Source organism: Lissotriton vulgaris, unplaced genomic scaffold (assembly GCF_964263255.1).
Source record: "Lissotriton vulgaris unplaced genomic scaffold, aLisVul1.2 SCAFFOLD_3657, whole genome shotgun sequence".
In the NCBI taxonomy this organism is placed as follows: domain Eukaryota; kingdom Metazoa; phylum Chordata; class Amphibia; order Caudata; family Salamandridae; genus Lissotriton; species Lissotriton vulgaris.
The window spans coordinates 115056-124812 of record NW_028254133.1 but is presented as its reverse complement, the minus strand read 5'-3'; the positions used below and the strand labels follow the sequence as shown (position 1 = coordinate 124812).

The following is a 9757-nucleotide window of genomic DNA, read 5'->3' as shown; positions in this document are numbered from 1 at the left end:
AGCTTCAGTACAAGCAAGCAAACCACTCTGAAAAAAAAAAGCCTACAGCACCTGGTATTCCCAGGCGGTCTCCCATCCAGGTACTAACCAGGCCCGACCCTGCTTAACTTCTGAGATCGGACGAGATCAGGTGCTTTCAGGGTGGTATGGCCGTAGGCTCTAGGAGCACTGGTTTTGGGCCTCTTAGCTTTCTTCGCTCAGCTTCAGTACAAGCAAGCAAACCACTCTGAAAAAAAAAAGCCTACAGCACCTGGTATTCCCAGGCGGTCTCCCATCCAGGTACTAACCAGGCCCGACCCTGCTTAACTTCTGAGATCGGACGAGATCAGGTGCTTTCAGGGTGGTATGGCCGTAGGCTCTAGGAGCACTGGTTTTGGGCCTCTTAGCTTTCTTCGCTCAGCTTCAGTACAAGCAAGCAAACCACTCTGAAAAAAAAAAGCCTACAGCACCTGGTATTCCCAGGCGGTCTCCCATCCAGGTACTAACCAGGCCCGACCCTGCTTAACTTCTGAGATCGGACGAGATCAGGTGCTTTCAGGGTGGTATGGCCGTAGGCTCTAGGAGCACTGGTTTTGGGCCTCTTAGCTTTCTTCGCTCAGCTTCAGTACAAGCAAGCAAACCACTCTGAAAAAAAAAAGCCTACAGCACCTGGTATTCCCAGGCGGTCTCCCATCCAGGTACTAACCAGGCCCGACCCTGCTTAACTTCTGAGATCGGACGAGATCAGGTGCTTTCAGGGTGGTATGGCCGTAGGCTCTAGGAGCACTGGTTTTGGGCCTCTTAGCTTTCTTCGCTCAGCTTCAGTACAAGCAAGCAAACCACTCTGAAAAAAAAAAGCCTACAGCACCTGGTATTCCCAGGCGGTCTCCCATCCAGGTACTAACCAGGCCCGACCCTGCTTAACTTCTGAGATCGGACGAGATCAGGTGCTTTCAGGGTGGTATGGCCGTAGGCTCTAGGAGCACTGGTTTTGGGCCTCTTAGCTTTCTTCGCTCAGCTTCAGTACAAGCAAGCAAACCACTCTGAAAAAAAAAAGCCTACAGCACCTGGTATTCCCAGGCGGTCTCCCATCCAGGTACTAACCAGGCCCGACCCTGCTTAACTTCTGAGATCGGACGAGATCAGGTGCTTTCAGGGTGGTATGGCCGTAGGCTCTAGGAGCACTGGTTTTGGGCCTCTTAGCTTTCTTCGCTCAGCTTCAGTACAAGCAAGCAAACCACTCTGAAAAAAAAAAGCCTACAGCACCTGGTATTCCCAGGCGGTCTCCCATCCAGGTACTAACCAGGCCCGACCCTGCTTAACTTCTGAGATCGGACGAGATCAGGTGCTTTCAGGGTGGTATGGCCGTAGGCTCTAGGAGCACTGGTTTTGGGCCTCTTAGCTTTCTTCGCTCAGCTTCAGTACAAGCAAGCAAACCACTCTGAAAAAAAAAAGCCTACAGCACCTGGTATTCCCAGGCGGTCTCCCATCCAGGTACTAACCAGGCCCGACCCTGCTTAACTTCTGAGATCGGACGAGATCAGGTGCTTTCAGGGTGGTATGGCCGTAGGCTCTAGGAGCACTGGTTTTGGGCCTCTTAGCTTTCTTCGCTCAGCTTCAGTACAAGCAAGCAAACCACTCTGAAAAAAAAAAGCCTACAGCACCTGGTATTCCCAGGCGGTCTCCCATCCAGGTACTAACCAGGCCCGACCCTGCTTAACTTCTGAGATCGGACGAGATCAGGTGCTTTCAGGGTGGTATGGCCGTAGGCTCTAGGAGCACTGGTTTTGGGCCTCTTAGCTTTCTTCGCTCAGCTTCAGTACAAGCAAGCAAACCACTCTGAAAAAAAAAAGCCTACAGCACCTGGTATTCCCAGGCGGTCTCCCATCCAGGTACTAACCAGGCCCGACCCTGCTTAACTTCTGAGATCGGACGAGATCAGGTGCTTTCAGGGTGGTATGGCCGTAGGCTCTAGGAGCACTGGTTTTGGGCCTCTTAGCTTTCTTCGCTCAGCTTCAGTACAAGCAAGCAAACCACTCTGAAAAAAAAAAGCCTACAGCACCTGGTATTCCCAGGCGGTCTCCCATCCAGGTACTGACCAGGCCCGACCCTGCTTAACTTCTGAGATCGGACGAGATCAGGTGCTTTCAGGGTGGTATGGCCGTAGGCTCTAGGAGCACTGGTTTTGGGCCTCTTAGCTTTCTTCGCTCAGCTTCAGTACAAGCAAGCAAACCACTCTGAAAAAAAAAAGCCTACAGCACCTGGTATTCCCAGGCGGTCTCCCATCCAGGTACTAACCAGGCCCGACCCTGCTTAACTTCTGAGATCGGACGAGATCAGGTGCTTTCAGGGTGGTATGGCCGTAGGCTCTAGGAGCACTGGTTTTGGGCCTCTTAGCTTTCTTCGCTCAGCTTCAGTACAAGCAAGCAAACCACTCTGAAAAAAAAAAGCCTACAGCACCTGGTATTCCCAGGCGGTCTCCCATCCAGGTACTAACCAGGCCCGACCCTGCTTAACTTCTGAGATCGGACGAGATCAGGTGCTTTCAGGGTGGTATGGCCGTAGGCTCTAGGAGCACTGGTTTTGGGCCTCTTAGCTTTCTTCGCTCAGCTTCCGTACAAGCAAGCAAACCACTCTGAAAAAAAAAAGCCTACAGCACCTGGTATTCCCAGGCGGTCTCCCATCCAGGTACTAACCAGGCCCGACCCTGCTTAACTTCTGAGATCGGACGAGATCAGGTGCTTTCAGGGTGGTATGGCCGTAGGCTCTAGGAGCACTGGTTTTGGGCCTCTTAGCTTTCTTCGCTCAGCTTCCGTACAAGCAAGCAAACCACTCTGAAAAAAAAAGCCTACAGCACCTGGTATTCCCAGGCGGTCTCCCATCCAGGTACTAACCAGGCCCGACCCTGCTTAACTTCTGAGATCGGACGAGATCAGGTGCTTTCAGGGTGGTATGGCCGTAGGCTCTAGGAGCACTGGTTTTGGGCCTCTTAGCTTTCTTCGCTCAGCTTCAGTACAAGCAAGCAAACCACTCTGAAAAAAAAAAGCCTACAGCACCTGGTATTCCCAGGCGGTCTCCCATCCAGGTACTAACCAGGCCCGACCCTGCTTAACTTCTGAGATCGGACGAGATCAGGTGCTTTCAGGGTGGTATGGCCGTAGGCTCTAGGAGCACTGGTTTTGGGCCTCTTAGCTTTCTTCGCTCAGCTTCAGTACAAGCAAGCAAACCACTCTGAAAAAAAAAAGCCTACAGCACCTGGTATTCCCAGGCGGTCTCCCATCCAGGTACTAACCAGGCCCGACCCTGCTTAACTTCTGAGATCGGACGAGATCAGGTGCTTTCAGGGTGGTATGGCCGTAGGCTCTAGGAGCACTGGTTTTGGGCCTCTTAGCTTTCTTCGCTCAGCTTCAGTACAAGCAAGCAAACCACTCTGAAAAAAAAAAGCCTACAGCACCTGGTATTCCCAGGCGGTCTCCCATCCAGGTACTAACCAGGCCCGACCCTGCTTAACTTCTGAGATCGGACGAGATCAGGTGCTTTCAGGGTGGTATGGCCGTAGGCTCTAGGAGCACTGGTTTTGGGCCTCTTAGCTTTCTTCGCTCAGCTTCAGTACAAGCAAGCAAACCACTCTGAAAAAAAAAAGCCTACAGCACCTGGTATTCCCAGGCGGTCTCCCATCCAGGTACTAACCAGGCCCGACCCTGCTTAACTTCTGAGATCGGACGAGATCAGGTGCTTTCAGGGTGGTATGGCCGTAGGCTCTAGGAGCACTGGTTTTGGGCCTCTTAGCTTTCTTCGCTCAGCTTCAGTACAAGCAAGCAAACCACTCTGAAAAAAAAAAGCCTACAGCACCTGGTATTCCCAGGCGGTCTCCCATCCAGGTACTAACCAGGCCCGACCCTGCTTAACTTCTGAGATCGGACGAGATCAGGTGCTTTCAGGGTGGTATGGCCGTAGGCTCTAGGAGCACTGGTTTTGGGCCTCTTAGCTTTCTTCGCTCAGCTTCAGTACAAGCAAGCAAACCACTCTGAAAAAAAAAAGCCTACAGCACCTGGTATTCCCAGGCGGTCTCCCATCCAGGTACTAACCAGGCCCGACCCTGCTTAACTTCTGAGATCGGACGAGATCAGGTGCTTTCAGGGTGGTATGGCCGTAGGCTCTAGGAGCACTGGTTTTGGGCCTCTTAGCTTTCTTCGCTCAGCTTCAGTACAAGCAAGCAAACCACTCTGAAAAAAAAAAGCCTACAGCACCTGGTATTCCCAGGCGGTCTCCCATCCAGGTACTAACCAGGCCCGACCCTGCTTAACTTCTGAGATCGGACGAGATCAGGTGCTTTCAGGGTGGTATGGCCGTAGGCTCTAGGAGCACTGGTTTTGGGCCTCTTAGCTTTCTTCGCTCAGCTTCAGTACAAGCAAGCAAACCACTCTGAAAAAAAAAAAGCCTACAGCACCTGGTATTCCCAGGCGGTCTCCCATCCAGGTACTAACCAGGCCCGACCCTGCTTAACTTCTGAGATCGGACGAGATCAGGTGCTTTCAGGGTGGTATGGCCGTAGGCTCTAGGAGCACTGGTTTTGGGCCTCTTAGCTTTCTTCGCTCAGCTTCAGTACAAGCAAGCAAACCACTCTGAAAAAAAAAAGCCTACAGCACCTGGTATTCCCAGGCGGTCTCCCATCCAGGTACTAACCAGGCCCGACCCTGCTTAACTTCTGAGATCGGACGAGATCAGGTGCTTTCAGGGTGGTATGGCCGTAGGCTCTAGGAGCACTGGTTTTGGGCCTCTTAGCTTTCTTCGCTCAGCTTCAGTACAAGCAAGCAAACCACTCTGAAAAAAAAAAGCCTACAGCACCTGGTATTCCCAGGCGGTCTCCCATCCAGGTACTAACCAGGCCCGACCCTGCTTAACTTCTGAGATCGGACGAGATCAGGTGCTTTCAGGGTGGTATGGCCGTAGGCTCTAGGAGCACTGGTTTTGGGCCTCTTAGCTTTCTTCGCTCAGCTTCAGTACAAGCAAGCAAACCACTCTGAAAAAAAAAAGCCTACAGCACCTGGTATTCCCAGGCGGTCTCCCATCCAGGTACTAACCAGGCCCGACCCTGCTTAACTTCTGAGATCGGACGAGATCAGGTGCTTTCAGGGTGGTATGGCCGTAGGCTCTAGGAGCACTGGTTTTGGGCCTCTTAGCTTTCTTCGCTCAGCTTCAGTACAAGCAAGCAAACCACTCTGAAAAAAAAAAGCCTACAGCACCTGGTATTCCCAGGCGGTCTCCCATCCAGGTACTAACCAGGCCCGACCCTGCTTAACTTCTGAGATCGGACGAGATCAGGTGCTTTCAGGGTGGTATGGCCGTAGGCTCTAGGAGCACTGGTTTTGGGCCTCTTAGCTTTCTTCGCTCAGCTTCAGTACAAGCAAGCAAACCACTCTGAAAAAAAAAAGCCTACAGCACCTGGTATTCCCAGGCGGTCTCCCATCCAGGTACTAACCAGGCCCGACCCTGCTTAACTTCTGAGATCGGACGAGATCAGGTGCTTTCAGGGTGGTATGGCCGTAGGCTCTAGGAGCACTGGTTTTGGGCCTCTTAGCTTTCTTCGCTCAGCTTCCGTACAAGCAAGCAAACCACTCTGAAAAAAAAAAGCCTACAGCACCTGGTATTCCCAGGCGGTCTCCCATCCAGGTACTAACCAGGCCCGACCCTGCTTAACTTCTGAGATCGGACGAGATCAGGTGCTTTCAGGGTGGTATGGCCGTAGGCTCTAGGAGCACTGGTTTTGGGCCTCTTAGCTTTCTTCGCTCAGCTTCCGTACAAGCAAGCAAACCACTCTGAAAAAAAAAAGCCTACAGCACCTGGTATTCCCAGGCGGTCTCCCATCCAGGTACTAACCAGGCCCGACCCTGCTTAACTTCTGAGATCGGACGAGATCAGGTGCTTTCAGGGTGGTATGGCCGTAGGCTCTAGGAGCACTGGTTTTGGGCCTCTTAGCTTTCTTCGCTCAGCTTCCGTACAAGCAAGCAAACCACTCTGAAAAAAAAAAGCCTACAGCACCTGGTATTCCCAGGCGGTCTCCCATCCAGGTACTAACCAGGCCCGACCCTGCTTAACTTCTGAGATCGGACGAGATCAGGTGCTTTCAGGGTGGTATGGCCGTAGGCTCTAGGAGCACTGGTTTTGGGCCTCTTAGCTTTCTTCGCTCAGCTTCCGTACAAGCAAGCAAACCACTCTGAAAAAAAAAGCCTACAGCACCTGGTATTCCCAGGCGGTCTCCCATCCAGGTACTAACCAGGCCCGACCCTGCTTAACTTCTGAGATCGGACGAGATCAGGTGCTTTCAGGGTGGTATGGCCGTAGGCTCTAGGAGCACTGGTTTTGGGCCTCTTAGCTTTCTTCGCTCAGCTTCAGTACAAGCAAGCAAACCACTCTGAAAAAAAAAAGCCTACAGCACCTGGTATTCCCAGGCGGTCTCCCATCCAGGTACTAACCAGGCCCGACCCTGCTTAACTTCTGAGATCGGACGAGATCAGGTGCTTTCAGGGTGGTATGGCCGTAGGCTCTAGGAGCACTGGTTTTGGGCCTCTTAGCTTTCTTCGCTCAGCTTCAGTACAAGCAAGCAAACCACTCTGAAAAAAAAAAGCCTACAGCACCTGGTATTCCCAGGCGGTCTCCCATCCAGGTACTAACCAGGCCCGACCCTGCTTAACTTCTGAGATCGGACGAGATCAGGTGCTTTCAGGGTGGTATGGCCGTAGGCTCTAGGAGCACTGGTTTTGGGCCTCTTAGCTTTCTTCGCTCAGCTTCAGTACAAGCAAGCAAACCACTCTGAAAAAAAAAAGCCTACAGCACCTGGTATTCCCAGGCGGTCTCCCATCCAGGTACTAACCAGGCCCGACCCTGCTTAACTTCTGAGATCGGACGAGATCAGGTGCTTTCAGGGTGGTATGGCCGTAGGCTCTAGGAGCACTGGTTTTGGGCCTCTTAGCTTTCTTCGCTCAGCTTCAGTACAAGCAAGCAAACCACTCTGAAAAAAAAAAGCCTACAGCACCTGGTATTCCCAGGCGGTCTCCCATCCAGGTACTAACCAGGCCCGACCCTGCTTAACTTCTGAGATCGGACGAGATCAGGTGCTTTCAGGGTGGTATGGCCGTAGGCTCTAGGAGCACTGGTTTTGGGCCTCTTAGCTTTCTTCGCTCAGCTTCAGTACAAGCAAGCAAACCACTCTGAAAAAAAAAAGCCTACAGCACCTGGTATTCCCAGGCGGTCTCCCATCCAGGTACTAACCAGGCCCGACCCTGCTTAACTTCTGAGATCGGACGAGATCAGGTGCTTTCAGGGTGGTATGGCCGTAGGCTCTAGGAGCACTGGTTTTGGGCCTCTTAGCTTTCTTCGCTCAGCTTCAGTACAAGCAAGCAAACCACTCTGAAAAAAAAAAGCCTACAGCACCTGGTATTCCCAGGCGGTCTCCCATCCAGGTACTAACCAGGCCCGACCCTGCTTAACTTCTGAGATCGGACGAGATCAGGTGCTTTCAGGGTGGTATGGCCGTAGGCTCTAGGAGCACTGGTTTTGGGCCTCTTAGCTTTCTTCGCTCAGCTTCAGTACAAGCAAGCAAACCACTCTGAAAAAAAAAAGCCTACAGCACCTGGTATTCCCAGGCGGTCTCCCATCCAGGTACTAACCAGGCCCGACCCTGCTTAACTTCTGAGATCGGACGAGATCAGGTGCTTTCAGGGTGGTATGGCCGTAGGCTCTAGGAGCACTGGTTTTGGGCCTCTTAGCTTTCTTCGCTCAGCTTCAGTACAAGCAAGCAAACCACTCTGAAAAAAAAAAGCCTACAGCACCTGGTATTCCCAGGCGGTCTCCCATCCAGGTACTAACCAGGCCCGACCCTGCTTAACTTCTGAGATCGGACGAGATCAGGTACTTTCCAGGGTGGTATGGCCGTAGGCTCTAGGAGCACTGGTTTTGGGCCTCTTAGCTTTCTTCGCTCAGCTTCAGTACAAGCAAGCAAACCACTCTGAAAAAAAAAAGCCTACAGCACCTGGTATTCCCAGGCGGTCTCCCATCCAGGTACTAACCAGGCCCGACCCTGCTTAACTTCTGAGATCGGACGAGATCAGGTGCTTTCAGGGTGGTATGGCCGTAGGCTCTAGGAGCACTGGTTTTGGGCCTCTTAGCTTTCTTCGCTCAGCTTCAGTACAAGCAAGCAAACCACTCTGAAAAAAAAAAGCCTACAGCACCTGGTATTCCCAGGCGGTCTCCCATCCAGGTACTAACCAGGCCCGACCCTGCTTAACTTCTGAGATCGGACGAGATCAGGTGCTTTCAGGGTGGTATGGCCGTAGGCTCTAGGAGCACTGGTTTTGGGCCTCTTAGCTTTCTTCGCTCAGCTTCAGTACAAGCAAGCAAACCACTCTGAAAAAAAAAAGCCTACAGCACCTGGTATTCCCAGGCGGTCTCCCATCCAGGTACTAACCAGGCCCGACCCTGCTTAACTTCTGAGATCGGACGAGATCAGGTGCTTTCAGGGTGGTATGGCCGTAGGCTCTAGGAGCACTGGTTTTGGGCCTCTTAGCTTTCTTCGCTCAGCTTCAGTACAAGCAAGCAAACCACTCTGAAAAAAAAAAGCCTACAGCACCTGGTATTCCCAGGCGGTCTCCCATCCAGGTACTAACCAGGCCCGACCCTGCTTAACTTCTGAGATCGGACGAGATCAGGTGCTTTCAGGGTGGTATGGCCGTAGGCTCTAGGAGCACTGGTTTTGGGCCTCTTAGCTTTCTTCGCTCAGCTTCAGTACAAGCAAGCAAACCACTCTGAAAAAAAAAAGCCTACAGCACCTGGTATTCCCAGGCGGTCTCCCATCCAGGTACTAACCAGGCCCGACCCTGCTTAACTTCTGAGATCGGACGAGATCAGGTGCTTTCAGGGTGGTATGGCCGTAGGCTCTAGGAGCACTGGTTTTGGGCCTCTTAGCTTTCTTCGCTCAGCTTCAGTACAAGCAAGCAAACCACTCTGAAAAAAAAAAGCCTACAGCACCTGGTATTCCCAGGCGGTCTCCCATCCAGGTACTAACCAGGCCCGACCCTGCTTAACTTCTGAGATCGGACGAGATCAGGTGCTTTCAGGGTGGTATGGCCGTAGGCTCTAGGAGCACTGGTTTTGGGCCTCTTAGCTTTCTTCGCTCAGCTTCAGTACAAGCAAGCAAACCACTCTGAAAAAAAAAAGCCTACAGCACCTGGTATTCCCAGGCGGTCTCCCATCCAGGTACTAACCAGGCCCGACCCTGCTTAACTTCTGAGATCGGACGAGATCAGGTGCTTTCAGGGTGGTATGGCCGTATGCTCTAGGAGCACTGGTTTTGGGCCTCTTAGCTTTCTTCGCTCAGCTTCAGTACAAGCAAGCAAACCACTCTGAAAAAAAAAAGCCTACAGCACCTGGTATTCCCAGGCGGTCTCCCATCCAGGTACTAACCAGGCCCGACCCTGCTTAACTTCTGAGATCGGACGAGATCAGGTGCTTTCAGGGTGGTATGGCCGTAGGCTCTAGGAGCACTGGTTTTGGGCCTCTTAGCTTTCTTCGCTCAGCTTCAGTACAAGCAAGCAAACCACTCTGAAAAAAAAAAGCCTACAGCACCTGGTATTCCCAGGCGGTCTCCCATCCAGGTACTAACCAGGCCCGACCCTGCTTAACTTCTGAGATCGGACGAGATCAGGTGCTTTCAGGGTGGTATGGCCGTAGGCTCTAGGAGCACTGGTTTTGGGCCTCTTAGCTTTCTTCGCTCAGCTTC

At 52.3% G+C, this 9757-nt stretch overlaps 49 non-coding genes across 49 annotated transcripts; all 49 read right to left on the bottom strand.

The window, feature by feature from the left end:
• Positions 1-39: 39 nt before the first annotated feature.
• On the bottom strand, positions 40-158 carry LOC147660248 (5S ribosomal RNA). Its single transcript, XR_015307114.1, has one exon. It is a non-coding gene; the product is annotated as a 5S ribosomal RNA (ribosomal RNA).
• Positions 159-238: 80 nt separating this feature from the next.
• Positions 239-357, bottom strand: LOC147660247 (5S ribosomal RNA). The gene has a single exon (XR_015307113.1). It is a non-coding gene; the product is annotated as a 5S ribosomal RNA (ribosomal RNA).
• Positions 358-437: 80 nt separating this feature from the next.
• On the bottom strand, positions 438-556 carry LOC147660246 (5S ribosomal RNA). The gene has a single exon (XR_015307112.1). It is a non-coding gene; the product is annotated as a 5S ribosomal RNA (ribosomal RNA).
• Positions 557-636: 80 nt separating this feature from the next.
• LOC147660245 (5S ribosomal RNA) lies at positions 637-755 on the bottom strand. The gene has a single exon (XR_015307111.1). It is a non-coding gene; the product is annotated as a 5S ribosomal RNA (ribosomal RNA).
• Positions 756-835: 80 nt separating this feature from the next.
• Positions 836-954, bottom strand: LOC147660244 (5S ribosomal RNA). The gene has a single exon (XR_015307110.1). It is a non-coding gene; the product is annotated as a 5S ribosomal RNA (ribosomal RNA).
• Positions 955-1034: 80 nt separating this feature from the next.
• On the bottom strand, positions 1035-1153 carry LOC147660243 (5S ribosomal RNA). Its single transcript, XR_015307109.1, has one exon. It is a non-coding gene; the product is annotated as a 5S ribosomal RNA (ribosomal RNA).
• An 80-nt stretch (positions 1154-1233) lies between these two features.
• On the bottom strand, positions 1234-1352 carry LOC147660242 (5S ribosomal RNA). Its single transcript, XR_015307108.1, has one exon. It is a non-coding gene; the product is annotated as a 5S ribosomal RNA (ribosomal RNA).
• Positions 1353-1432: 80 nt separating this feature from the next.
• On the bottom strand, positions 1433-1551 carry LOC147660241 (5S ribosomal RNA). The gene has a single exon (XR_015307107.1). It is a non-coding gene; the product is annotated as a 5S ribosomal RNA (ribosomal RNA).
• Positions 1552-1631: 80 nt separating this feature from the next.
• LOC147660240 (5S ribosomal RNA) lies at positions 1632-1750 on the bottom strand. Its single transcript, XR_015307106.1, has one exon. It is a non-coding gene; the product is annotated as a 5S ribosomal RNA (ribosomal RNA).
• An 80-nt stretch (positions 1751-1830) lies between these two features.
• On the bottom strand, positions 1831-1949 carry LOC147660239 (5S ribosomal RNA). Its single transcript, XR_015307104.1, has one exon. It is a non-coding gene; the product is annotated as a 5S ribosomal RNA (ribosomal RNA).
• Positions 1950-2029: 80 nt separating this feature from the next.
• On the bottom strand, positions 2030-2148 carry LOC147660238 (5S ribosomal RNA). Its single transcript, XR_015306565.1, has one exon. It is a non-coding gene; the product is annotated as a 5S ribosomal RNA (ribosomal RNA).
• Positions 2149-2228: 80 nt separating this feature from the next.
• Positions 2229-2347, bottom strand: LOC147660237 (5S ribosomal RNA). Its single transcript, XR_015307103.1, has one exon. It is a non-coding gene; the product is annotated as a 5S ribosomal RNA (ribosomal RNA).
• Positions 2348-2427: 80 nt separating this feature from the next.
• LOC147660236 (5S ribosomal RNA) lies at positions 2428-2546 on the bottom strand. The gene has a single exon (XR_015307102.1). It is a non-coding gene; the product is annotated as a 5S ribosomal RNA (ribosomal RNA).
• Positions 2547-2626: 80 nt separating this feature from the next.
• LOC147660235 (5S ribosomal RNA) lies at positions 2627-2745 on the bottom strand. Its single transcript, XR_015307101.1, has one exon. It is a non-coding gene; the product is annotated as a 5S ribosomal RNA (ribosomal RNA).
• A 79-nt stretch (positions 2746-2824) lies between these two features.
• Positions 2825-2943, bottom strand: LOC147660234 (5S ribosomal RNA). The gene has a single exon (XR_015307100.1). It is a non-coding gene; the product is annotated as a 5S ribosomal RNA (ribosomal RNA).
• Positions 2944-3023: 80 nt separating this feature from the next.
• Positions 3024-3142, bottom strand: LOC147660233 (5S ribosomal RNA). The gene has a single exon (XR_015307099.1). It is a non-coding gene; the product is annotated as a 5S ribosomal RNA (ribosomal RNA).
• Positions 3143-3222: 80 nt separating this feature from the next.
• Positions 3223-3341, bottom strand: LOC147660232 (5S ribosomal RNA). Its single transcript, XR_015307098.1, has one exon. It is a non-coding gene; the product is annotated as a 5S ribosomal RNA (ribosomal RNA).
• An 80-nt stretch (positions 3342-3421) lies between these two features.
• On the bottom strand, positions 3422-3540 carry LOC147660231 (5S ribosomal RNA). The gene has a single exon (XR_015307097.1). It is a non-coding gene; the product is annotated as a 5S ribosomal RNA (ribosomal RNA).
• Positions 3541-3620: 80 nt separating this feature from the next.
• LOC147660230 (5S ribosomal RNA) lies at positions 3621-3739 on the bottom strand. The gene has a single exon (XR_015307096.1). It is a non-coding gene; the product is annotated as a 5S ribosomal RNA (ribosomal RNA).
• An 80-nt stretch (positions 3740-3819) lies between these two features.
• LOC147660229 (5S ribosomal RNA) lies at positions 3820-3938 on the bottom strand. The gene has a single exon (XR_015307095.1). It is a non-coding gene; the product is annotated as a 5S ribosomal RNA (ribosomal RNA).
• An 80-nt stretch (positions 3939-4018) lies between these two features.
• Positions 4019-4137, bottom strand: LOC147660228 (5S ribosomal RNA). Its single transcript, XR_015307093.1, has one exon. It is a non-coding gene; the product is annotated as a 5S ribosomal RNA (ribosomal RNA).
• Positions 4138-4217: 80 nt separating this feature from the next.
• Positions 4218-4336, bottom strand: LOC147660227 (5S ribosomal RNA). Its single transcript, XR_015307092.1, has one exon. It is a non-coding gene; the product is annotated as a 5S ribosomal RNA (ribosomal RNA).
• An 81-nt stretch (positions 4337-4417) lies between these two features.
• Positions 4418-4536, bottom strand: LOC147660226 (5S ribosomal RNA). The gene has a single exon (XR_015307091.1). It is a non-coding gene; the product is annotated as a 5S ribosomal RNA (ribosomal RNA).
• An 80-nt stretch (positions 4537-4616) lies between these two features.
• On the bottom strand, positions 4617-4735 carry LOC147660225 (5S ribosomal RNA). Its single transcript, XR_015307090.1, has one exon. It is a non-coding gene; the product is annotated as a 5S ribosomal RNA (ribosomal RNA).
• An 80-nt stretch (positions 4736-4815) lies between these two features.
• Positions 4816-4934, bottom strand: LOC147660224 (5S ribosomal RNA). Its single transcript, XR_015307089.1, has one exon. It is a non-coding gene; the product is annotated as a 5S ribosomal RNA (ribosomal RNA).
• Positions 4935-5014: 80 nt separating this feature from the next.
• LOC147660223 (5S ribosomal RNA) lies at positions 5015-5133 on the bottom strand. Its single transcript, XR_015307088.1, has one exon. It is a non-coding gene; the product is annotated as a 5S ribosomal RNA (ribosomal RNA).
• An 80-nt stretch (positions 5134-5213) lies between these two features.
• Positions 5214-5332, bottom strand: LOC147660222 (5S ribosomal RNA). Its single transcript, XR_015307087.1, has one exon. It is a non-coding gene; the product is annotated as a 5S ribosomal RNA (ribosomal RNA).
• An 80-nt stretch (positions 5333-5412) lies between these two features.
• LOC147660221 (5S ribosomal RNA) lies at positions 5413-5531 on the bottom strand. The gene has a single exon (XR_015307086.1). It is a non-coding gene; the product is annotated as a 5S ribosomal RNA (ribosomal RNA).
• An 80-nt stretch (positions 5532-5611) lies between these two features.
• On the bottom strand, positions 5612-5730 carry LOC147660220 (5S ribosomal RNA). Its single transcript, XR_015307085.1, has one exon. It is a non-coding gene; the product is annotated as a 5S ribosomal RNA (ribosomal RNA).
• Positions 5731-5810: 80 nt separating this feature from the next.
• LOC147660219 (5S ribosomal RNA) lies at positions 5811-5929 on the bottom strand. Its single transcript, XR_015307084.1, has one exon. It is a non-coding gene; the product is annotated as a 5S ribosomal RNA (ribosomal RNA).
• Positions 5930-6009: 80 nt separating this feature from the next.
• On the bottom strand, positions 6010-6128 carry LOC147660218 (5S ribosomal RNA). Its single transcript, XR_015307082.1, has one exon. It is a non-coding gene; the product is annotated as a 5S ribosomal RNA (ribosomal RNA).
• Positions 6129-6207: 79 nt separating this feature from the next.
• LOC147660217 (5S ribosomal RNA) lies at positions 6208-6326 on the bottom strand. Its single transcript, XR_015307081.1, has one exon. It is a non-coding gene; the product is annotated as a 5S ribosomal RNA (ribosomal RNA).
• Positions 6327-6406: 80 nt separating this feature from the next.
• Positions 6407-6525, bottom strand: LOC147660216 (5S ribosomal RNA). Its single transcript, XR_015307080.1, has one exon. It is a non-coding gene; the product is annotated as a 5S ribosomal RNA (ribosomal RNA).
• Positions 6526-6605: 80 nt separating this feature from the next.
• Positions 6606-6724, bottom strand: LOC147660215 (5S ribosomal RNA). The gene has a single exon (XR_015307079.1). It is a non-coding gene; the product is annotated as a 5S ribosomal RNA (ribosomal RNA).
• Positions 6725-6804: 80 nt separating this feature from the next.
• LOC147660214 (5S ribosomal RNA) lies at positions 6805-6923 on the bottom strand. The gene has a single exon (XR_015307078.1). It is a non-coding gene; the product is annotated as a 5S ribosomal RNA (ribosomal RNA).
• Positions 6924-7003: 80 nt separating this feature from the next.
• Positions 7004-7122, bottom strand: LOC147660213 (5S ribosomal RNA). The gene has a single exon (XR_015307077.1). It is a non-coding gene; the product is annotated as a 5S ribosomal RNA (ribosomal RNA).
• Positions 7123-7202: 80 nt separating this feature from the next.
• On the bottom strand, positions 7203-7321 carry LOC147660212 (5S ribosomal RNA). The gene has a single exon (XR_015307076.1). It is a non-coding gene; the product is annotated as a 5S ribosomal RNA (ribosomal RNA).
• Positions 7322-7401: 80 nt separating this feature from the next.
• Positions 7402-7520, bottom strand: LOC147660211 (5S ribosomal RNA). The gene has a single exon (XR_015307075.1). It is a non-coding gene; the product is annotated as a 5S ribosomal RNA (ribosomal RNA).
• An 80-nt stretch (positions 7521-7600) lies between these two features.
• Positions 7601-7719, bottom strand: LOC147660210 (5S ribosomal RNA). Its single transcript, XR_015307074.1, has one exon. It is a non-coding gene; the product is annotated as a 5S ribosomal RNA (ribosomal RNA).
• An 80-nt stretch (positions 7720-7799) lies between these two features.
• LOC147660209 (5S ribosomal RNA) lies at positions 7800-7919 on the bottom strand. Its single transcript, XR_015306704.1, has one exon. It is a non-coding gene; the product is annotated as a 5S ribosomal RNA (ribosomal RNA).
• Positions 7920-7999: 80 nt separating this feature from the next.
• Positions 8000-8118, bottom strand: LOC147660208 (5S ribosomal RNA). The gene has a single exon (XR_015307073.1). It is a non-coding gene; the product is annotated as a 5S ribosomal RNA (ribosomal RNA).
• An 80-nt stretch (positions 8119-8198) lies between these two features.
• Positions 8199-8317, bottom strand: LOC147660207 (5S ribosomal RNA). The gene has a single exon (XR_015307071.1). It is a non-coding gene; the product is annotated as a 5S ribosomal RNA (ribosomal RNA).
• Positions 8318-8397: 80 nt separating this feature from the next.
• Positions 8398-8516, bottom strand: LOC147660206 (5S ribosomal RNA). Its single transcript, XR_015307070.1, has one exon. It is a non-coding gene; the product is annotated as a 5S ribosomal RNA (ribosomal RNA).
• Positions 8517-8596: 80 nt separating this feature from the next.
• LOC147660205 (5S ribosomal RNA) lies at positions 8597-8715 on the bottom strand. Its single transcript, XR_015307069.1, has one exon. It is a non-coding gene; the product is annotated as a 5S ribosomal RNA (ribosomal RNA).
• Positions 8716-8795: 80 nt separating this feature from the next.
• LOC147660204 (5S ribosomal RNA) lies at positions 8796-8914 on the bottom strand. Its single transcript, XR_015307068.1, has one exon. It is a non-coding gene; the product is annotated as a 5S ribosomal RNA (ribosomal RNA).
• Positions 8915-8994: 80 nt separating this feature from the next.
• Positions 8995-9113, bottom strand: LOC147660203 (5S ribosomal RNA). The gene has a single exon (XR_015307067.1). It is a non-coding gene; the product is annotated as a 5S ribosomal RNA (ribosomal RNA).
• Positions 9114-9193: 80 nt separating this feature from the next.
• LOC147660202 (5S ribosomal RNA) lies at positions 9194-9312 on the bottom strand. The gene has a single exon (XR_015306610.1). It is a non-coding gene; the product is annotated as a 5S ribosomal RNA (ribosomal RNA).
• An 80-nt stretch (positions 9313-9392) lies between these two features.
• On the bottom strand, positions 9393-9511 carry LOC147660201 (5S ribosomal RNA). Its single transcript, XR_015307066.1, has one exon. It is a non-coding gene; the product is annotated as a 5S ribosomal RNA (ribosomal RNA).
• Positions 9512-9591: 80 nt separating this feature from the next.
• LOC147660200 (5S ribosomal RNA) lies at positions 9592-9710 on the bottom strand. The gene has a single exon (XR_015307065.1). It is a non-coding gene; the product is annotated as a 5S ribosomal RNA (ribosomal RNA).
• Between the last annotated feature and the right edge of the window lie 47 nt (positions 9711-9757).